This window comes from Euprymna scolopes, chromosome 10 (assembly GCF_053919585.1).
Source record: "Euprymna scolopes isolate OS-2025 chromosome 10, ASM5391958v1, whole genome shotgun sequence".
NCBI lineage: Eukaryota > Metazoa > Mollusca > Cephalopoda > Sepiida > Sepiolidae > Euprymna > Euprymna scolopes.
Window position 1 is genome coordinate 137,157,421 of NC_136491.1, and position 24,275 is coordinate 137,181,695.

The window sequence follows — 24,275 nt, forward strand, 5'->3', positions numbered from 1 at the left end:
ATATAACCTCAAAATATAACCTCAAAATATAACCTCAAAATATAACCTCAAAATAAACCGAGAAAAATCAAAAGCATCAATTTGCTTGGGTACCAAGTTTGTAACGGGACTATGCAACCAGATCCTAAGCGTTTAAAACCTCTTTTATAAATGCCTCCTCCTTCCAATTCAGATTCATTAAAGAGGTGTCTTGGAATGTTTCGGTACTACACAAAATGGATACCTAAGTATTCATACAAAATTCGTCCATTGGTTGAAAATAAATAATTTCCCATGTCTCCTATAGTTATCAATTCCTTTGAAAAACTAAAGAAAGACGTTGCCGAATCATCTGTAAAAGTTATTCCTGATGAATTACTATTTACTATTAAAACCAATGCCTCAGAAAAGGCTATCAGAGGCACGCTCTTACAGGCTGAGAGGCCTGTAGCGTTCTTTTCTCGATCGCTAAACTCATCTGAAATACGACTTCACATAGTCGAGAAAGAGGCTTATGCCATGGTCGAGTCCGTCCGAAAATGGAGGTATCTCCTTGCTGGGAAGCACTTTACTATTGCAACAGACCAGCAAGCCGTAAATTTTATGTTTAAACTTGCTAACCGAGGAAAAATTAAAAATGATAAAATTATACGGTGGAAAATGGAACTTCTCCCATTTTCATACGACACAAAACACCGTCCCGGAAGCGAAAACATTGTTGCCGATGCATTATCGAGAGTATGTGGTGCTACTGTTTCTTCCTTTGGAGGAACTAACGTTAATACACAATTCATTAATACATCCTGAAGTACAGCGCTTTTGGCATTTTGTAAGGTCGTGAAATGCGCCATATTCAATTGATGAAGTCCGGCGTGTAACATCTGAATGTACGACTTGTGCAAAAATAAAACCTCAATTCTTCGATTCTACTAATAATACACTGATCCGTTCTACTGCTCCCTTTCAGCGCCTCTCTATGGACTACAAAGGACCTGCCTCGGTATCTTCGACAGGATATCGTTACATATTTACTGTCGTCGATGAACACAGTCGATTTCCTTTTGCTTTCCCTTGTCGCGATTGTTCTTCACAAACCGCAATCCAGTGCCTGACAAATATTTTCTCCATATTCGGACTCCCCCTCATTTATCCATCCCGATCGAGGAACTTCGTTTATGACGGAAGAATTCAAAAAATTATTGGCGCGACTTGGAATTGGATCCAATAACACTACTGCATACAACCCATGAAGCAACAGTCAATGCGAGCGCTACAACAACATTATTTGGAACACTCTGTTATTAGCTCTGGAATCTAGATGATTACCCCTTATCGCTTGGCAGAATGTTCTACAGGATGTTTTAAATGGGCTCCCTTCTGTGCACTACTACAAATGCAACTCCTCACGAACGCATGTTCGACTTTGAAAGGCGCTCTTCTACTGGTACTGCTTTACCTGTTTGGCTCTGTGACACTGGGGAGGTATTATTAAAACGATTTGGTAACAGCAGCAAATATGACCGATTGTCGAGGTAGTAGAACTCCTCGAAGCTAACCCTAGAATACGACAGTATGATGGCCGGGAAGATACAGTAGCGCTGAGACATCTAGCTCGCTTTCTACGCTCTGATAGACCTCAAAATCCTGCTAAAAGTATTCAACCCGACATTGCAAATGCAGACCCGACCCAGTTGATCGAAACAAGTCCTGTTAGTACTACGCCTAATACAGAAAATAAATTTGACTATAATAGTCAGAACCCTGATGACCAACCTTCCCAGAGGACCACCTGCCCTTCAAATAGCGAACTACCTCCACGCCGATCTAACAGAATTCGCAGACCAGTCTAGCGACTGGGTTTATAAAACAAAAAACACTATTTACAATCTCTTTTACAAGTGGAGGAGATTGTTATATTTTCATTTAAATTGTTTTGTTCTTACTATTAAAAAAAAAAAATAGATATGCAAATTCAGTTTCTTGCCACATAATTTTGCACGCGTTTCTTTTTCTTTAAAAGACTGAATTCTTTCTCTCTTGCTTTAGTAGCTGTGAATTTTGTTCAATAAAACCTTGGAAAGATGTTTTGTTTTACGTCTTATTTACTTACAACATTACACACTCAAACGTTAATACTCACTAAAAAAAAATGTTGATGTTCAAAACTGTGGTGTTCAACACTTTGATGTTCACTTGATGTTCAAAATTATCATGTTAAGCACTTTGATGTTCACTAAGAAATTGCATTGCCGCAAACTTTAATGGTCACTAAAATGTGATGTTGAAAACCATTCATTGAATAACAAAAGTAAATTATAAACGAGAAACGATACTCGTAAGACACACATTCAGCGATGCAAATGCTATTTCAAGCCGAAACGTGACAAAACCAACGATAGAATGTTCTGTTACAGTTGATCTTCACTCTTGATGATTTTCGAAACTGCAGAAATAACCGATTTATTGCGAAATAGATGCTAAAATGAACATTCAGAACAAAACACCCTTTTAATGTGGTTTCCGATAAAAAAAAGAACATGCCTATAAAATTCTACAAAACTGATGAAAAGATTAATAGTAATACTTATTGCAAGAGGCTGAGATATCATGTATTGCTATGGCTTAAAACAAATAAGTCGTATATAAATTATGTACAAGGACAGGATGGTGATGCTACAGTCCACATAGCTAAAAAAACAAAAGATTTGTGCAAATCCAACTTTAGCGATTTTGAATAATCATCGTCTTTTTTAGGCCATATTTAAACCCTTTGAATTATTTTTGTAGCGTTTTTGAACATGTTACTAAGACAATTACACGGCAATTTTCTTAACATGCTATCTATAAAATTTTTTGCTATCAATATAATTTTTTAATATGCTACGAATGGAATGACACAGGAATGTCGAATTTATTAAAGATATTATTACAGAAGAACGGGGGAAGTAGTCTCCGAATATTTCAGGAGTGTATGAAGGTAATCATTGAGAAATAAAAACGCATAGAAAAAAATGGTTTATTATATAAATTTTCTGATGCCAAATAAATTGTCATAAGTTTTATATATATATATATATATATATATATATATATATATATATATATATATATATATGATTAGTTTTTTTTGGAAAAAGAATTCCAGCAGAGTGCTCAATTAAAAGGAAAGTCCAAATTTTAAGAGCGTACTTATATTTTATGTACAGAAAGTTGTTAGTTGAGACAGGTCATTGGTACCGTCGGTTTCAAGCCCGATAATAAGGCCCGTTTAAGGTATCCTTATCAAGCTCTCTTCAGCCAATATTCGTCTATCTTATAACCGGAAGTGTGAAGTATATATACCTCGCGAATCCACGTTCAAATCTCGTTTTGTTTAATCCCCCCCCTTTTTTTTTTTTTTTTTTATCTATATATATATATATATATATATATATATATATATATATATATATATATATATATATATATATATATATATATATATATCGGGTAATGTAATACCTAATTTTCAACTTTGAATTATTTAAATTTAAGATCTAATTTCGAAAAAATGTTTTTTGTTTTTTTTTTATATGAATCGATTTTAATTTGAACCCCATTTAATTTCAAAATCTCTTTCCTTATGTATAAAAACTTCAAAATCTGTATTGGTATCGGTTAAAAACTTAAAAATTCGTTTAATTATATCGAACATTTAAAAATTTCCAAAAATACGTTTAAAGTTTTAAAAATATATTTTTAATTATATCGAATCACGTTTAAAAATTTCGAAATACGTTTAAAAATTATTTTAAAAAAACCCAAATCTTTCAAGGTTTGGGGAAGTGAGTATTTATCTATCTTAAGTGATTTCCCTAGTTTATTAACATTATTATATTTTTCTATAGTTTTAAATTCGAAATAGATTATAAATTACATTTATAAAATATAATTTTTTTTTTTTTTTTTTTTTTTTTATATATATATGACATTAATTAAAAATCTATAATATAATTGCGATTAAAATCCAAGTTTACCGACTAATTATTTATGTATTTACAATTTTTTTTCCTTATATATATATATATAAACAACATCTAAGTGTTGTTCTTTTCATTGATCCAATTTATTAGGAGCCCCTTCCTTCTATGTATGCAACTTTTCAAAGCTTCACTCCTCACATTTAAACATTTTATTTTTGGGTCATGAATGGACCGGAGGATGTAGTATTTCTCTGCGTTACAGAGTGAGCATTGACTTAATTCCGGGACGTATGTTGGTCTATGCTCTATTTTTCTCCATTTTATGGAAAAGGGTGTATTTTTTTCTTTAAGCTCCCACACGCGGGTAGCTAATGCTGTATTCATCCTTGTTTTAGCTCTAAAGGAGCTCATATGTGCATAATATCTTTGTTTAAATTGGCCTTTTGTCATACCTATATATATTTCCGGTATATTTGTGGATTGTTCCGTTACTGTGGCCTCATAGACAAGGGATTCAGCTTTACAATTACCCTCCAATGGACAGCTATTTTTGGTCCTGCAAGAGCAGCCTGCGTTATCTATCTTTTTTGGTTCTTTGGATATTATCGACTTTATTGATGGAGCTGTCGAGTAACTAACTATATATATATATGTCTTCGTGATAGCATCAAGGAGAGTCTGGTGAGCTTTCATATTCCTGTTGGGAGTCCCTAGCGTATGATTGCAAGCAGTGGAGGACACTGATATACAGGGGCGCAGAATACTTTGAAGCAGCCAAAATAGACCGAGCAAAGTTCAAGAGAGCATGTAGGAAATGCCAAACCCTGCCGCCATACCATGGAGATCTTTGGATCTGTGAGGTGTTTGAACGGGCTCTGTTGTGTAAGGCAGGTTTTGTTAATCACATGAAAGCCCACGATAATACAGGAACCTAAAGGAACCTAAAGGGGATATCGATCATACCAGTTATCATAGGTGCCACAGGACTTATGAAGAAGAACCTGAAGTCCTACCTAACTAATATTCCTGGTGAACCAAGTGCAAAAGAGATTCAGACAATTGCACTTAAGGGAACAGCGAGGATACTAAAAAGAGCTCTCGGTTTGTTTCAATAAAAAAGCGGGGCGATGTTGGCAGCTGGTTTGGCTGCCCCATACCCAGCATTACAATCTTCAAAGGAAGAAAAATAAAAAATAAAAAATAAAAAAGACAGGTTCCGCTGCTGTTAGTTTCATCCAAACCAATGAACGTTTTCAGTGCCATGTCTGCTTGAGGGTGTGCAAGTCGCTGGGAGGGCTGAAAAGTCATCTTCGGGCACATGGACTTTTAGTGACTGAGGGAGTGGTACTCGTCTGACAAGACGTTGCAATCATTATATATATATATATATATATATATATATATATATATATATAGTGTGTGTGTGTGTGTGTGTGTGTGTGTGTGTGTGTGTGTGTGTGTGTTAAAAATGTACTCACACTTTAACTGCTATAATCGCTGTCTGGACAATAATTGTCATCAATTTGAACATTTACGAACATGATTCTTGAATTACATTTGTCTTCTGCATTTAAAGCTATTGTGTTTCAGTCCATGTTCATAAATAAAGATTGCGCGTGTGTGTGTTATTGTATTTTATTTTTATGTATATCTGTGATATCAAAAATCTTTATTTTCTTTATTGTGACTGATTGTATTTATATATATATATATATATATATATATATATATATATATACGAATGTATGTATCTATACATACATATACACATACACATACACACACATACATACATACATACATACATACATACATACATACATACATATATGTGTGTGACCAGACACACACACAGACACACACAGACATTCAGCTTTATAATATATATATATATATATATATATATATATATATATATATATATATATATATATTCATCCACATATACTTGCTTCGCCGTATCACGGCCTCTGCAGTGGGGTTAGACGTGGCGAGTGTTTTTACGTTGAGATTCGAAAACCGACGATTTTCCAGTTGTGTTAAACAAGGATCGGGTCCACGTTCCGTTGTTCTCAGGAGAGGGGGGTACGTTCTCTGTTTACCAACTATGTCGCCGTCTCAGTGTACAAAATGGGCGGGGCGGAGTGTTTTAACGGTTCTTTGTGGGGGTCGGGCAGTTACCCTTGCTGTTCACGCTCATCTGTGTATTAAAGCCCATCGCTTTACACCCCAACCTCACCTTAACGCCGGGGAGGTGTAATCGCTTAGACTTAGTTTTGAATGCATGCATACATACATACATACATACATACATAGGCAACCAACTATAGGTCCCCTTTGTTTTGATTGGAAACCGATGGTACCAATGTTGTTCTGATCTTTGGTACCACATTTACAAATAAATATATTCTTAATTTTGCATTTTTCTTAATAATTGAGCAGTTTGCTGGGATTCTCTCTCACTAACCTTTCACACACGCTCCTCCCATATATATATATATATATATATATATATATATATATATATATATATATATATATATATATCCGAGTATAGGTCATACCTTTAAAAATAAAAAGTCACCTTAGTGAGAAAAGAGTGGAGTAATTGTCGAGATAATATATAATGAAATGCCGCAAGTGCACAGTTCAAACTAAATAAAATGAATGCAGAAAACACAGAAAGATCTTTATGATGTATCACGGAACGAAGATATTATAATCCAAAAATCACAAGATTTAAGAAAATCAAATTTAATGAGTAAGCAAAAAGGAACCACCTCGGGTCGCCATATCGGAAAAAACAAAGGGAAGATAATTCCACAATGATTCAAACTTACAATGCTAACGATTTCACATTATGCGGTTAAAATCATTCAAAAAATAATTTTCTTTTGTGATTTGGTTGATACGATTCTGAACGTTTTAAATGTTCATATATATTTATATATCAGAGAGAGAGAGAGAGAGAGAGAGAGAGAGAGAGAGAGAGAGAGAGATGTACAAGCTTCACTATACTAACTTGGCAATGTGTCGATATTAATAATTAATATATTTTCGGGCAAAAGTCTGTCTTGTTATTCAGGTGTTTATATTAAAAAAAAAAAAAAAAAGCAGGATTTTTTTAATGTGGCTACCTTAATGAAAATACTTTTCGCCTGAAGAGGTCTTAGCTATTAATAACTAAACATCGAATGTCTGTATGAATAAATATGAATATAAATATCTCTATTTTTTAGCACTATTATATAAATTTGGTGGAAATTCTCTGAATTTCTATCCTGCGAATACATTTTTAACTTGGACTAATACAAACATACGTGTTTATGTGTGTATGCTACAGAAGATCAGAACAACATCGGTACCGTCAGTTTCAAATGCAAACAAAAGAGGCCAGTAGTTGATTGTACATGTTGAACTCTGTTCAAGCCCTGTTTATATCTGTCTCCCCAGAAAGAGGCGCCATTTTCTGGGTGTCACATACGTAAATAAATATTACATTCTTGTTTTTGCATTTTTTTTAATAACTAGCAGTTCAGCCCGGCTTTGCTCGGCCCCTATGTATTGCTCATAACTTTATGTGCATATGCATATATTAAAAAGTGTGCATCAGTACGGTAATGCCTTTTGATATAATAGACTTCCTTATGTACTACAGAGGAAAGTAGAGACTGTAGAGGTAAAAAATGTTTATACTTTGACCCCAATTTTGACTCCGTAACATTTATTGTTTTGGGCTCAAATTAAATTAAAATGTTTGACCCATGTCCGGGTAACCTATATCTAAAATTTCAAGTGTTTAGACCAAAAATTGGGGAGGAGTTTGGTAGAGTCTGCAAAGGTCAACTATTTAAACTTTGACCTCTTGTCAGCAAAACTTTCGTCCAAAAACTGATTTAAAAGCTTGCTGCATGTCTAAGTACCCTTTATGTAAAATTTCAAATGTTTAGACCCAAAATTGTCTGAATAGTTTGCTAGAAACCGCAAATGTAAACTCTTTTGAACTTTGACCCCTTGGCAGCCAAATTTTCGGCCAAAATCCGATTAAAAAGCTTGCCCTGTGTCTGAATACACTTTATGTATGTTAAATTTCAAGTATTTAGACCAAAAATTGTTTGAGTAATTTGGTAGAGATCGCAGAGGTAATTTTTTTTTTTTAACTTTGACCCCAATCTTGACCCCTTAGCATTTATTGTTTTGGGCTCAAATCAAATTAAAAAGTTTGATCCATGTCCAAAGAACCTATATTTAAAATTTCAAGTGTTTAGACCCAAAATTGGCGTATTGTGTAACACATTAACGGGACATGTATAACGGGGTACATATTGAGGACACATTAACGAGGACTCAGAACAGATGACGATGATAATGAGGGATACATTTATATCAGTCTGGGATGATTCTTGTTAGCACATATAGAACAGTTCTTATAACACATATTAGAGAAGGGAGGGATACATTATTGTTGATGAAGGAGAGAAGCAGACATAGTACTTGGACGAGTTTACACAAAGTTCATTACAAGATGGTGATAAAACACATTTCCCTTTTGTTGTAAGGAATGGCGAGACAAACAGTTACAAACATATTTGGTTCTTTATTCAATCGGCCGATCGGTGACGTCAGGAATTCCAGCTTTTTCAACTACATGGTTTACTCTTCTACCCTTCGCCTCTAAGGGTTCCCCCTCTCCAACTCTATCACCGTGTGTGATCTGCTCTGATTATCTCATCCTCATCAACTCTTGACTGCAACTCTTGGCTCATCAACTGACCAACTGACTTCTAACTTCGAACCCTTAGATTCCTATATTGAGAAATCTCCTTTGTTTATGACGTCAGAAGTGTGGTTTTCAATCGTGACTAATTTTCACGTGGCTTTACATATGTTTGTCTAAACACACTTTTAGCAAACAAAAGAATCCTCAATTCTAATTCTAACCTATTTTTAAACAATATATTTTTAATTTGCATTGCCCATTCTTTTAACTGACATATTTAATATTTCTAAAAGAATGGAGAATCGACTCTTTTTCCGACATAAACAATATTTAACTATTTCTAATAGAATTAACAATAGACTTAATTTCTAACATTCCATTCTCCATTATCTTTAACACTTGCCTACAGGGTTCGATTCTAACCTTATCCTAATATAATTTTAACTTATCTAGTATGTCGTCTTACTTACATGATAAGGGGACAGCCCTTCCATGTAACAGGCGGAGGAGTTTGGTAGTGTTCTCAAAGGTCAACTCGTTGAACTTTGACCCCTTAACAGCCAAATTTCTGGCCGAAAATAGATCAAAACGATTTTCCCAAATCTCAATACCCCTTGTGTCAAATCTCGAGTCTGTAGACCGAAAATTGATAGAGTTATTGTGTAGGGAAACGTACACAGACAGACACACACACACACGCACACACATTTTCACTTTTATAGATATATAAATTGAACACTTCTTTCCCACTAACCTTACACACACACACACACACACACACACACACACACACACACACACACATATATATATATAACATTTTTATTCATGTTTTTAAGGGAGGTGGTGTTTGGTCAGCACTCATGAGGAACCATGATTTAGTATACTATTTTTTTATTAAGTTTCCGAAGCAGTGTTTCATGGTAAATAACTGATGATCTCTGAAATAATATTAAGACTAATGTGAATTCTTGGAAACAAAATGATACAATGATTGCAAGAGAATAACTTGCAAGTAAAATAAAAGCAGTTTTAATTATTGTTATCTGTTCTATCTTCTCATTCATCCCTCTGATTCCAATCTCTCCCATTCTTTTGTTAAAGATTTTCAGGATTGTCCTTAGTGTTCCTACTATTATTGGTGTTATCTTGAATTTCTTCATCTTCTATATTCCTTTCAGTTTTCTTGATAATCACTCTGTGGTCTGCTGAAATGACAAAATCACGAAAGTTATATATTTTACAGACTGCATTTAACTTTTGGTCTGTGATCATCTTTATTTTATAAATGTATTAGCAGGCCACCCAACAAAATACGCTTAAATATGATATTTTAATGTAATTCTCAGGAACAATAATTAGAATATTGTTAAGATAAGGTTCTTGATAAGTTTGGCAACTGTTGCATAATAGCAATTTTTTTTTTTTTTTACAAAGGAGTCACCACTTATCAAAGCCCAGAGGCAACTCAAGGATAAGGGTTAATGGAAAAAAATCTTAGTAATTATTAGTAGTGGAAATTTGGTAAATTGGATTACTTAAGGAGATGGCTCATGAAGAACTAGTTCACGTTGGACTTGAAGACAACGATATTGTAGTCAGTTGGAAAGCAGGAAAATGGAAGAAATTTCCACAAGCGTGCAATTCTAAGAAAGAAGCTTTGTTCATGGAATCCACGTTTAGGTTTAGGCACAAATAAAGAGTGGGGGAAAATTATTGATAGTGGTTTCAGCTAGACGAATGTTTTTCGTGAAAGTCAGTTCAGGGGGAACCCTAGATTGGTGGCTCGCAACATCTCTTCAGTGGAAAAGAGGTTGCAGGGAAGGTTACAAGATCTATTTTGAATTCTATCAAGGCAGGATAAGCAGCTTCTAGCAACTCCTGCCCAGATGCGGTGACAGTACTCCATCCTTGGACATTCTTGACTCTTATGCAGGTAGAAAATTGTATCAGCAGTGAGATATCTACTGGAGTGGTAGAACGATCACACCATTTTTCCAGCAGCCTTGGCAACAGACTTGATGTACGTGTTCCATCTCAGATCAAGAGTAAAGGTCAGACTCAGAAGCTTGTCAAAACATGTAGTTTCCCAAAATGAGAGTCATACATTTCAATTGATGCCAAATGGGGATCAGAGCATTGATGATGGAAAGATAGAAGCTTGGTTTTAGATGCATCAAAGTTATTGGAATCGAGGTTTTCAATTAGCTTGGCAACATCACACACTGACATTTGTATGTCGCATAGCATATTTTCAGACACAGGAGGAAATACGATGGCAGTCCTGAATGCATCAGGTAGAATTAGCTGCAAAGCTCTTGACAAAGCGTTTGACTTTGTCTGATGCTGACAAGATAACCTCAGGTCTATTAATGATGGTTGAGATAGAGCACATGCTTCTATGCAGAACCCTGTTTGTTATTTGCCAAAACTGGTGGGAACCAAGCCCCTGCTCAGTTACTTTGAACTTAACGGACTGAGCATACAACTCTCCCATGTTCTTTATTACTCTTTTACTGTGATTTCTGGCAGTCCTGAAGGTGGCTTTAGTTTCAGTATATCTATTACATTGGAAGCAATGGAAATAGTGATTTCCATGTGAAATGGCAGAATAACATTCTGGAGAGAACCATGGCTGGCTATTAGGTTTTGCTGGAATTTTTTGGAGGGTATGAAGCGGTCTATACCTACAATTAACCATTCTATCAGGTCTGATACTATAGAGGACACATCCTTTTTAAACATGGAATGTAGAGGTAGATCTGATATAAATGTACGGAAGCTATCTCAGTCAGCCATAGAGTATCGATATATTGTATGATGAAGAGGTATGTCAGGGGATACAGAAATGGAGAACCCATGACACAACCCCTCCTCATCATCTGTCTTGCTTGAGTGGGCAACCATTCCACATTATGAACATTCAAGTTTCCACAGACGTGAATGTTAGCCGAAGGATGAGCAGACAGGATATGGTCAATTTTCTCAGATATGCTCTTAAAGATAGTAACTCTGCTGTTGTGGAGGCGACAGAGGGCAAATATAAATACAGTGTTATGAGCAAGTTCAACTCGGAAGCACATATAGGGCAATTTAGGGTTTTCTCTGGCAATGTCCCTACCATATGGAAAGCCATCTCTAGGCATATATTCCATGTCGATCTTGGAGGTCAAATTTGGATGTTAAATTAGAATATCCTTTAATTACAAACTCGTCTAGGGAAATAGTCGGTCCCATGCCAATTTTGCTTAGGAAGAATAGGTCTAGTTTGGTCTACTGTAATTGGGTTTCAGCCTCTGGAAGGTTGGAACGTAGACCCCAGATGTTGGAGAAGGAGACATGGTAGTGGGGGTAGTGGAAGTTATTCTGGGTTAATCTTGTATTCTTTCTGGTGACTTTTCATGATGACGTTTTGGGATTTGTGGAATCGGTGTACAGACTTGGTTAGAGCAGGGCAGAGAGGGGAAGTAAGAGAGAAAAAGAATCAAAGAAATTGTTTTTTGTACAGCATGATAAAGTTAAGCTGTAACAATTACCCATTAATATGGCATCGAGAAGCTCCACCAGAAGCTATTTTAAAAAAAAAATTTTTTTTCAATTTTCACCCCAAACAAGGCACAGTGCCACTTTGAAGTACGGGGCTACTATCGAGGACATAAGTTGCAGGAATATTATGAAGGGAGTTGAGCAGCAAGATGTCTGTTCACATTACACTTGAACTTCTGCATGTCAGTACAGTTGGGAAAACATGAACCTGGAAGGTTTAGCAGTTCTGGAGAAGAAACTACTGGAGTAGAAGGCTTTCTTATACCTAGGGATCTCTGTGTAGGGGTGGGATTTAGCTATTTGTCGAGTTTGTCGGGGGTATTTACGTCAAGGGGGTATAAGTGCTTGTAGTTCGTTAGAACATTCACCATTAAAATACTTGTAGGACAGGCAGAGGGATGCCACATTTCGTCGATGGGACAGAGGCTGAAGCTTAGATGTCAGTTCAGGCCTATCAGGTTGGCGACTCTTCTATGTTTATGTTTTCCCAACTGTATGGACATGCAGAAGTTCAAGTGTAATGTTAACAGACATCTTGCTGCTCAACTTTCTTCATAATATCCCTTTTTTTTTGTAACCCTGTCCAGGAGTGAGAGACTAGTAGCAGATGCACCAGCCCAAATGTGACAATACTCCATACATAGGCGAATGGTGGCCTTATAGAGGTACAAGATACTTTCAGGCATAAGTAGCTTTCTAGCATGGTAGGGAGAGCCCACCTTAGGCCGAGGAGTGTAAAGGAAGTACTTTCAGATAATGTATCTTTGGGCATTGCTATTGGTGGTAGAGAAAGTTTCTTATTATTAGAGGAAACTAGCTTAGTCTTGGCAGCATTGAATGTGACCATCCATTTTTGTCCTCATTCCACTACAGATTGGAGATCTTCTTCTCGTGTTTCTGCCATTGCCTTAGATATGTGTTCATTTGTTTTCCACTCGTGCCTGTTATAGAGCATGATGTCATCAGCAAATATACCCATCTCAGAGACAATTTTATCCGGAAGATCATTTATGAATATTACGAATAATAAAGGTCCAAGGATAGACCCCCCCCCCCCAGGTACTTCTGCATTTATATTGCATAGTCACCAAATGGCAATATAGCAGCCCCAGTACTTTGCATCTGCTGATAATATGGCCTCATTAGTGATTAGTCCAAGGTTCAGGTAAAGTCAGCCCAGTAAAACGTTTACCTCCAACACTCTTATTAGTCACATGGTTACAAGGTTAGAAGTAGAAACAGAAAAATTCCGACATCTCAGACAACTGTTCATGCAAAAATACTGCCAATCTAGAATATAGCTTTTACTTCTCCCTTTGTCAGACTGAGGGACAAATTAGAAGAGAGATTTTCGGGAGCTACTGACAATGCATCTACAACACATTGTCTACTCTCCATTAAAAATAAACGATAATAATGTTAAGTATTCTACCTAATATAAGTTCAATTGATCTGTTTAGGGGTGTAGGGGACTAAAAATTAGAGGACACCGGGGAGGAATAGATATGTCAGGCCAGTGTCTCCGAGATCCAAGCACACAACTTGCAGCATGTGGGGTGGTGGGGACTGGCACACCATTAGGTCCACAGTTAGCACATGCAGACCAGGACGAAGCCTTCCTGAGTCTGTTGAAGGAATAGCCTTCAATATCGGTCCCCTCCTTTCACAAGGAAGTGTTACCACACACTGTAACTCATTACATTGAGACAAAAGGCCCACCCGTCCATTGTAAAGCCAGACGTTTAACACCTGAAAAAATAAAGGCTGTGAAAGCAGAATTTCAGCAGATGATGCAGCTTGGTATAGTTCGTCCTTCAAATAGCGAATGGGCCTTGCCTCTTCATCTTGTTAGTAAGGGTCCAAATGCATGGCGGGCATGTGGGGACTACCGAGCTTTAAATGCCGCTACGAAACCGGATAGGTACCCATTATCACATATCCAAGATATAACAGCAGTGGCCCAGAATAATAGGGTCTTTACTAAGTTAGACCTTATTCCGGCATACCACCAGATCCCTGTGGAGCCCGAACATATTCCCAAAACGGCAATTACCACACCGTTTGGAATGTTTGAATTTTTGCGTGTTCCATTTGGTTTATGCAACGCAGCTCAAACATTCCAAAGTTTTATAGACCAGGTTCTGCGAGACTTGCCATTTGTGTGTGCATACATAGATGACGTCATCATTGCTAGCAGGAATAGGCAGGAACACATAGATCATGTGCACCAAGTATTCGATCGCCTGAACCAATATGGTGTTGTTTTAAATCGATCGAAATGTACTTTTGGTCAATCCGAGGTTATATTTTTGGGGCACCATATTTCAGAGAAGGGAATTTCCCCATCCCTAGAGACAGGCAAGTCCATCCGAGATTTCCCTATCCCTGCTACAATGAGACAGTTGCAGCAATTTTAGGATTAGTTAACTTCTATCGTAGGTTTCTCCCTCATGTTGCCCAAGTACTTTTGCCATTGACAGGTATGCTGACGAATGTGAAGAACTGCAACATTACACTATCGGAGGAAGCAATAACAGCATTCAACAAAGTAAAGGCCATGTTAGAAGACACCGCAAAGCTGTCCCACATTTAACCCGATAGTGAACTTTGCCTGGCAGTAGATGCATCTGCAACTGGAATTGAAGCGGTCCTGCAGCAAAAATGTAATGGGAACTGGCGACCTATTTCTTTCTTCTCCAGGAAATTGACCGATGCAGAAACACGCTATAGCACATTTTCCAGAGAGTTGTTGGCCTCGTTTTCCGCAATAATACATTATCGGCAGCTCCTAGAGGGACATCCATTCTACTTGGTGACTGACCAGAAGCCTCTATTAGGCGCTCTGCAGTCCTCTTCAGACAAATACTCTCTCCGAGAGGTTCGTCAGTTGGACTATATCCTAAAGTTTACATCTGATGTCAGACACGTGAAGGGAGCTGACAATATACCAGCAGATACACTGTCACGAGGAATAAACTCCTTCACATTGGGACCTTCCGTCAAAGCCAACACCTTAGCTATGGAGCAAGAAAAAGACGAGCACCTGCAGAAGCTTCTGCAGAATAATGGAACATCACTGCAGCTAGTGAAAATGGCACACCTCAACAGCCCTAGAAAAATAGTGTGTGATATTAGCACTAACAAACTGCGCCCATATGTTCCAGCATCCTTAAGGAAAGACATATTCAACGCGGTACATGGGTTATCACACCCAGGGGCCAATGCGTCGATACGTTTGATGACAGACAGGTATGTCTGGCCGAGGATGAAAGCAGACATGTGAGAATGGACAAAGAAGTGCGTGCAGTGTCAAAAGGCCAAGGTCGGTCGACATACACGTGCGCCACTAGGCACATTTCCAGTACCTGATGAGCGGTTGAAGCACATACACCTCGACATCACTGGTCCATTTCCGACATGTGAAGGCCAATGCTATCTTTTGACATGTGTCGACAGATTTTCAAGGTGGTTTGAAGCCTTACCAATGCGGGATATGACAGCATACACAACAGCCAGAACTTTCCTTGCTGGATGGGTAGCAAGATTCGGTGTCCCGGAAAATGTGACAACTGACAGAGGTAGACAGTTCGAGTCCGAACTGCTTCATAAACTCTCAGGACTTTTGGGTACCAGAAGTATACACATGACAACATACCATCCACAAACAAACGGAGTAGTCGAACGTCTACATCGCAGCCTAAAGACCTCTTTACGTGCAGTGCTTACCAGGAATACAAAGTGGTTAGAACACCTTCCTCTAATTTTGCTGGGTTTGCGCACAGCAGTGAAGAAGGATATGAATTGCTCAGCAGCAGAAGCGCTGTATGGTACCACACTACGCCTGCCAGCACAATACTTTTGTGATACACCAAATAAAGTTTGGGACCCTGCATCATTTGTTGATAGACTGACAAGAACCATGGCCAAAATAGCATATTCTCCATCAGGAATAAACAAGTGCGCTAACACATATGTGCCAAAGGCACTAGAGACATGCACACATGTGTTTGTTCACGATACAGCTAGGTCACATACCCTGCAACCACCGTACCACGGACCTTTTAAAGTTAACAAGAAAAACGAAGTATTTCAGCGTCCTCATTAAGGACAAAGAACAAAATATCTCAATTGACAGGTTGAAACCCGCAACACTCGAGGATGCATATTTAGAAGTAGATCCCTCACAAAGGATGCCAGTCGAAGTGACATTGGAAAAACGCCCTTATAAAAAAACACGTTCGGGCAGACAGGTAAAAATGGCCTGTCCATTTAAGAGACTTTATCTCTACATAAAATAACAAAAAAAAAAAAAACAATCCTCTCACAACATTCAATTAAAAGTACTCCATATTTTGGGAGGGAGTGTTGTAGGAGACTAAAAATTAGAGGACACCGGGGAGGAGTAATCTGCCCCTGCTCTAAGGCTGGTTAGTTTTTCCCTTTGGTCACGGGGAGACGTGTTGCCTTTTCCCTCTCAAGAAGAGGAGAACCTTTGTTCCACCACGAGGTGAGCTCTGAGAACTTTTTTCACCAGTCAGTGAGTCTTATCGAACTGTCGCTATTGTATTGTGTTTTATTGTTTAAAAGTTTGTCAGTGTATAATAAATGTGTAAACGTAATTGGGCAATTGTGTTTATTCATATATTTTTTGTTTAGTTAAAGCTAACAGGGGAAGGTATTGTAATAGGTTCCCCTATCGTTAAGAAAACAGAAATTAGGAAAATAGCAAGCGAATCACAGACCACAAATTGACAATAAATTCCAATAATAAATTTTAACAGTAGTATTCATGGAGGTGGGTAAGGGGTGGGGGCAAGTGTAGAAAGAAAAACAATCGGGTAAATAAATTGATACATAACTGAAAGAAAAACAAACTTTTTAAAACAATTTATTTCTTCCTCTTACCAGAATTCAGTACTAAGGTCTATATAATTCTTGAGCAACTCGGCTGTGTTCCTCGAGTCATTCCCAGCCCTTCATATTTCACACATTTATATTTGGCATATAAGCATTTAACTTTTGGTCCATGATCATCTTTCTTTTATACATACACTGTGGGAGGTCAACATCAGTTCTCAACGTATGACCAAACGAAGTAGTCCAGTGGGTTCAGGTCGGAGAAGGAGGAGGGATCAGGGAGAGAAGGGTACAAAATCGTAGCACTTCTTCTGAAGCCAAGCCTGGGTCTCTTTGGATTTGTGAACCGGCGCCTAGTCCTGCTGCCACACCCAGGGTCTGCCAGTGCCCACCTGATTGCACTAAGGGATCACCACATTCTTCAACACATCCAGGTACACTTTGGTGTTGACTTTCAACCAACTTCGAAGAGGTAGCATTGTGTAGAAACCACACCAAAGTCCATAACCGTGGCCCAAAACTTTTTTTTCATCACCCTGGGCACGTTCCTGTTATTCATGGCCATCCAGCGGTGCATTTTGAGAGTGCTGGCAATGGTCCTGTTTTCATAACTTGGATAGGTAGAGAGTACAAGTTGTACAATGGCACATCTCTGATCTCCCTCATTGAACATTATGTCACTTTCAGACATGATAGAAGGCTCCTATCGCTCTAGAGATTTGTACACAACTGGCCAACCAGTAGATGGTCTGCAACAAAAAAAAAAAAAAAAAAGAAAAAAAAAAGCGATTTTCATCAAACAGAAATTGAATCATGTCGTCTATTCTAGAGCACCAATTTTATCGTTCCACCCTATATATATAAAATAATGGCCCACAAAAAAAATGCAAACATTTGACCCACCTCGTGTCACTTTGCAACATTGTATCTCAATAGAGATGCATTTTGATAAAATGGAGACAAACAGTTTTATATAAATATAGACACTGATGGATAACGTTGATAGAACATTTGACCCCCTAAATATTTAACCCAGTTAACAGACAGTTCATCTAGCAATTTGAGTACATACATTGGTCTGACTTTTTTCCTTAAGTTGACTTGCAGCTTGCACTGCTGTCCTATTCACTTGAGTCTTCTCTGCAAGGGGGAATATTTCATGGAGAAGCAAAAATGAAAACCCATAAGTAATCTTGCTATTTGATATAGTCGAGTTTATCGTGAACTTCAAAACACAGTGGTTTGAAAACGCACCTCAATGTTCTATTCTTGGTTGGGTTGGACAGGAGGAATGTGTTACATCTTCAAGACGCATCTTGTTCTCTCGCTTCCAGAACTAAAACTTAATTCCTTTCAAATTTCACCCCAAAACACAAGATCCATTCAACTCTCACTAATTTTCGTTCCCATGAAGCAGAGATCAGCACCACAGATATCTGCAAAACTTTGATATGACCTTTCCCTGTTAACACAAGTCTGTGACACTTTCATACCCCTGCAAACTGGCAGCCAAAACCTATTTCCAACGTACACATCCACCGGACTTAATTTTCTAATATGTATATATCTACTAGTCAATTTCTGCTAGCTCACCATCGTCGGGCTCATTATTATAGCAACATGCAAATGAAGATGACAAAGTAAAATAATAAAAATATTTGATACATATAAATACAATTTTTTTCTGATAAAAAGATTAAAAATATATATTTTTTCAAATAAGCTAGTAGGGAGATCATTTAATGTTTAATTTGTATAAATAATTAAACCCTCTATTAAAAATCGAACAATTTTTTTTTTAATTTTCTTTATATAATTTGAAATTTTAATTGATAATTTTTCAAAGAAATGAAAAAGAAATCAAATTTCACAATTTCAATAAGGCATGGGAATAACGTTGTATCCGTGTGTTCTTTATTTCTTAAATTATATACTATGGATTTTGCTTTTCACCGTGCCCAATTGATGACATCATTCATTAAAACAGAGATGGGGGGGGGATAAGAGTGATGACATCATTCATCAAGTAAAAAAGGGAAACGTGGAGTATTCTTTATCCAAATTTCCTATTGAAATTGCAAAAAAATGTGAAATAAAAAAAACAAATTCTTTTTGATAAAATTTTTTTTTAGAAAAATAAAAACAATTTTATCTTTACAAAATCTTTTATTACATAATTGAAAAGTAGTAAAAAGTATTGTTAGAAATTGTTACATCATTCTGGTTTTGCAAATTTTTTTTTTATTTGTTCCACAAAACATGTTGGACACCATGCGATAAAACATGGCGTCAAATATTCCTTATACAATACAATCACATTACAAGAAAAAAAAAAAATGTACGTGCTTATTTGGAAATTACAAGTAATAAAAAAAAATTTTATATTCCAAAAAATCACATAACTTAATCAAATAGTTTTTCTTTCTTTTTTTTTTTTTTTTTTAAGAAAATCAAATTTTATGAAGTGCTCGATGTGAGAGAAACCACTCGTTATATTTGATTGGATATAAGAATGGACAACTCAATTCGGCTATTTCTTTTCTAAAAATACTTAATTACTAAAAATCATAAAATTAGATTTTGAATATATTAACATTATAAGAAAAAAAAAAAAAAGAAAAAATGTAAATTAAAAATAATTATTTACATATGATATGGAAAGGGTGTAAGGAGATGGGTTTTTTTTTTTTTTTCGTTTTTAAATATTCTGTACTTTCACTTAACAGTTTAATAAACAAAAGATACTGCAAAAAAAAAAAAAAAAAAAAAAAAAATAGAATTTAACTTGAAAATCCTATCTCAAAAAATATGGTCCATATTCTGCAAAAGCACCAAGATCTAACTTAACCTGCAGTTTGCCTTGTTGGACATAGAAAACACTTGAATTTTTTTTTTTTTTATTGAATTAAAAAAAAAAAAAAAATTTTTGGATTAACGTATGTCATGGGTGATGACAAACAATCCGTGTTTCAGCTAAATAATTTTCATGACTTAAATAAGAATTAATTGCCTAAATTTTTCAAGCTATTTCAGGATGCAGGATCCATTATCCTTAAAAAGGATAAAGCCATGGGAATTTAATTCTATTTTAAAACTAATATATTACACACACAATTTTTTTACTAACAAAAAAAAAAAAGAAAAAAAAAAGAGCGCTTCTACAGAATTGGGACAAGATTTTGAAGTCAATAAATGGAGTTTTCAGATAAAAAGATAAAAAAAAAAACAATGGATTCAACTGATTTTTTTGTCAATTCTGATAAGTTACAATGGTAGCTTCCAAATTATGCAGTCGATATTACTGAATTATTAAACAAAAAAAAAACTTTAATCATGTTAGCAGGTGACTTTACATTAAAACATAAAATTACCTCCCTTTTGAACTCTCCTGTGTTTTCCAATCATTTTCATCAAATTCTATTTTTTATTTTCTTTAATAAATAATTTTTTTCCTTATCGATTTTCGTAATTTTTGGATATAATCATCTTAAAAATACAATGAATACGTAGATGCCATTGTTTGTGTGAAATTCAGTGTTACGATTTCCAAAATTTCGACCCAATAGTGTAGAAGCCCCAAAGATTGTAAGCAAGTGTTGATGAATAATAAAGAGTTTTCTTTACAAATATAAAACAATACAACTTGTAGTAAATTTACTATTATCATCATTATCATTATTATTATTAACGCCTGTTATTTTAATTAAAAATGTGTTGATGAAGGGTTGGGGGTTCTTTAAACATGTAAATAAAAAAAAAAAGAAAAAAGACTTTTCTTCAGATTTGGTTTTGATGTTTTGTAGCAAAACATAAATGAACACATCATGGTTTGAGCTTTGTTTAAAATGGGGAATGGTCATGTCTTAATAAATATTTGTCAGATCATTCTTAGAATGAGGCAGTTCATGTTTCAAAAGATTGTTAATGCCATTTTTTTTAAGTTTCAATCAGAACCTAAAAATTATATTAAATTAATATATTATATTAATAATAAATAATATAAATAAAATAAAATTATATTAATTAAAAAATTGCTATAAAAACGAGTATCTTCATAAATTGTCCACAATTCATTGAAAAGAAAATAATTAAAATCAAAATTATATTTCAAGTCGATGCAAAAGTTTTTGCCAGTCTGTAGGATTTTTATTTTAAACGATTTTCGTTTATTTTATACATGTTTTTATTACTTTAACATGATTTTTTTTTTTTCAGATTATGAAAGTATCATATTTTTCAACAATATTATCACCCACTGTTTGTGCTGATGCTAAACAAATGATGGCTTTAAAATGTTTGGTCATCCTTTCAGAGAGGATTTAGATTTCTTATAACTAAGGAATTCTTTTGTTCTTTTTAAAAATATTTTTTACAGATTTCTATTGGATAATTTTGCTACTTATACACAATTTTGCTTACATTATAACATTACTTCGCTTGGTGAATATTAATTGAAAAACAAAAAGATATTTTTACAGACAATTTACGAAAATTAATGCTTACGGGAGATTGCTTTAAAATTTGATTTAAAACTCATAAACTGGAGATTAAAACTAGACATAAAATATGTTTAGAATTTAAGCAAGAAAAAAAAAAAGAAAGCTAATTATAACGAAATAAATCTTAAAATTAATGCTTATGAGAGATTGCTTTAAAAATTAATTTAAAATCTATAAGAAAATCATAAATTGGTGATTAAAACTATGTTAGAATACATTGTACAAGATTAGTTTCAGATTTTGAGGTGGACTTAAATTTCTTGTAAATAAGAAATGCATTTATAAAATTATTTTTACAAACATTATACAGATTTCATTGGAAATATAATTTTTCTGTTTATGCTAAATTTCACTGATATTATAAAATTACTTCCTCTGTTGAGTTCTAGTTGTAAAACATTTTTATGAACAATTTACGAAAATTAACACTTTATTATCCATTTAGAAGTGTAGAAAAACATGAAAGCTAATGATAACGAAATAAATCTTAAAAGAATCTACAAAACTAATAAACACAATATTAATAACAAATACATTGTTATTACAAGTTATTGCACTGATTATTTTATTTGTATAATTTTACAAAAGCCTTAAATTTTGAATCAAAAACATAAGATTTCGTTATTAATATCATAAGCTCGATTATATAAATTAAAAAAGTTAAATTCGGCACAAGTTCACAAGTTTTAAATATTAAGTGAGAATCAATTGCTTAGCTAGTTTTAGTATTATCGATCACAGTATATTAATGATTTGATGTAATAAATTATTGTTAGTTTTAGAAAATATTATCAAAATAGTTAATTATTTTAAACTATTTAGTTTGAGAGTTTCTATTAATAATCAAATTATTGAATTTAAAAAAAAAATGTGGCTACATAAAAAGCTGGAAATTTTTAACAAAATATATATACAATAAAAACATGTTACCAAAGGCAAGATTATGTACTCTTCTACCTATTTGAATAATTTTTTAATGCTTTAACTTAGTGTTTTTAGTTCAATATAAAATTTGTCTCATCTCATATTAGAATGAAAAAGAAAAACCGGGTGACACTAAATGGTCATGTGGAGGCCACAGATTATATGTATAAACATGTCAAAAACTTAAGCTATTACTAAGACTCCATATGACCATGTTATCAAGACAAGATTATTTACTCTTCTTTTATCCTACCTATTTTAATTAAATTAAAATGAAAACAATGATCGACACTAAATGGTCATGCAAAGGCCCAATAATCGCTCAAAAATCGAAAATTACAGAAAAATACTGGTAAAAAGCTATACAGTTCAGTTGGATATTACATTTTCGCATGATTGATGACAATTATTAGTTCAGGATTGAATTTAATTTTTTAACTATTATGAAGACTCCATGCGACCAAATACTGTCAGTCAATATTTTTGTTACAACTTAATAGAGTTGACATTACATTTGTATTTAACAAAAAAAGCTTAAAAATAAGATAAAACATTAAAAAATATTACCATAACTAGAAGAGTGACTTATCTTGCCTTTGGTAACATTTCTTTGTTGCATGTTTGTATTTTTGATTTATTAGTTTTCGTTTAAAATGCACAAAACCTTAGCACAAAAAATACAATTTCTTTATGAAAGATTGCTTAAAAAATTGATTTCAAAATCTATGAGAAATACATAAACTGGAGATAAAAGCCATGTTAGATGAAATCGGTTTCTTAGTGATTCTTAACGTCTGTAAAAATTCCATGGAGAAAGAGTGATGAGATTCAAGGAAGTTTATTAAGTTTCAGATTGCGACTTTTGGCATAGTTCCATCTTTTGAAACGATTCGGCAGGTCTGAAAAAAATAAAGAAAAAAAATCATATATACATAAAAATATGTCAAAAAAAAAAAAAAAAAAAAAAATAAAAAATATATATATATATAAAATAAAAGGAAAATTTTTGTTTATTGAACATTAAGTGTTATATTCTAATCTGAGATACTCATATTTTTTCCAATACTCTGATAGTAGACGTAAGTTTCTGATGAGCCGTTCCACTTAAGTTAACAAATTTACCGAACTTCCATTACTATCGATTACTATATTGTACTTTTGACTACTCTACACTCTTTAACCCTTATCCTTGAGTGGCCTATCGGCCTTGATAAGTGGTGACGCCTATGTAAAAAAAAAAAAGAGTATTTGCACATTTTCAAATTTTAACATCGGATAAAAAATATTTAATAACTTTTTCAAGAAAACAACTTTCAGAAACCGAAGATTTTTATCATTACATTGGTGTGTGTGTGTGTGTGTGTGTGTGTGTGTGTGTGTGTGTGTGTGTGTGTGTGTGTGTGTGTGTGTGTGTATGTGTGTGAGTGAGAGACAAGCTAGCAAAATAAATAATCTAGAGCAAAAAACTAGATCCAATCTCCGGAACATATCTTATTCTTGTTTTATAAAAGGAGGTGGTGTTTGATCACTCCTACTGGGGAACCATGAGAAAAAATACAGTTTTGTTGTTAAATTCCTGAAAGTTTTGTTCCACATTAAACAACTGATGATATATAAAGACTAACGTAAATTCTTGGAAGAATACAAGAGATCAAATTTTCCAACATAGTTTTGAAGATTGAATCATTAATTTCAAGTCAAGTAGTATTTTATTGACGAAAAGCAAATTTGACGATATTTTAAATTGGTTTTTCAAAATAATGTGAACGACAATAAATATCAAAAGAA

General features: G+C 34.7%; 1 protein-coding gene across 1 annotated transcript in view; it reads right to left on the bottom strand.

Moving 5' to 3' along the window:
• Positions 1 to 19,212: 19,212 nt before the first annotated feature.
• LOC145286297 (uncharacterized) overlaps positions 19,213 to 24,275 on the bottom strand; it is a 29,595-nt gene continuing 24,532 nt past the window's right edge. The window contains exon 4 of the mRNA XM_080135156.1: positions 19,213 to 23,386. The gene's annotated coding sequence lies outside the window, so the exon portion shown is untranslated. The remainder of the gene's footprint in view (positions 23,387 to 24,275) is intronic.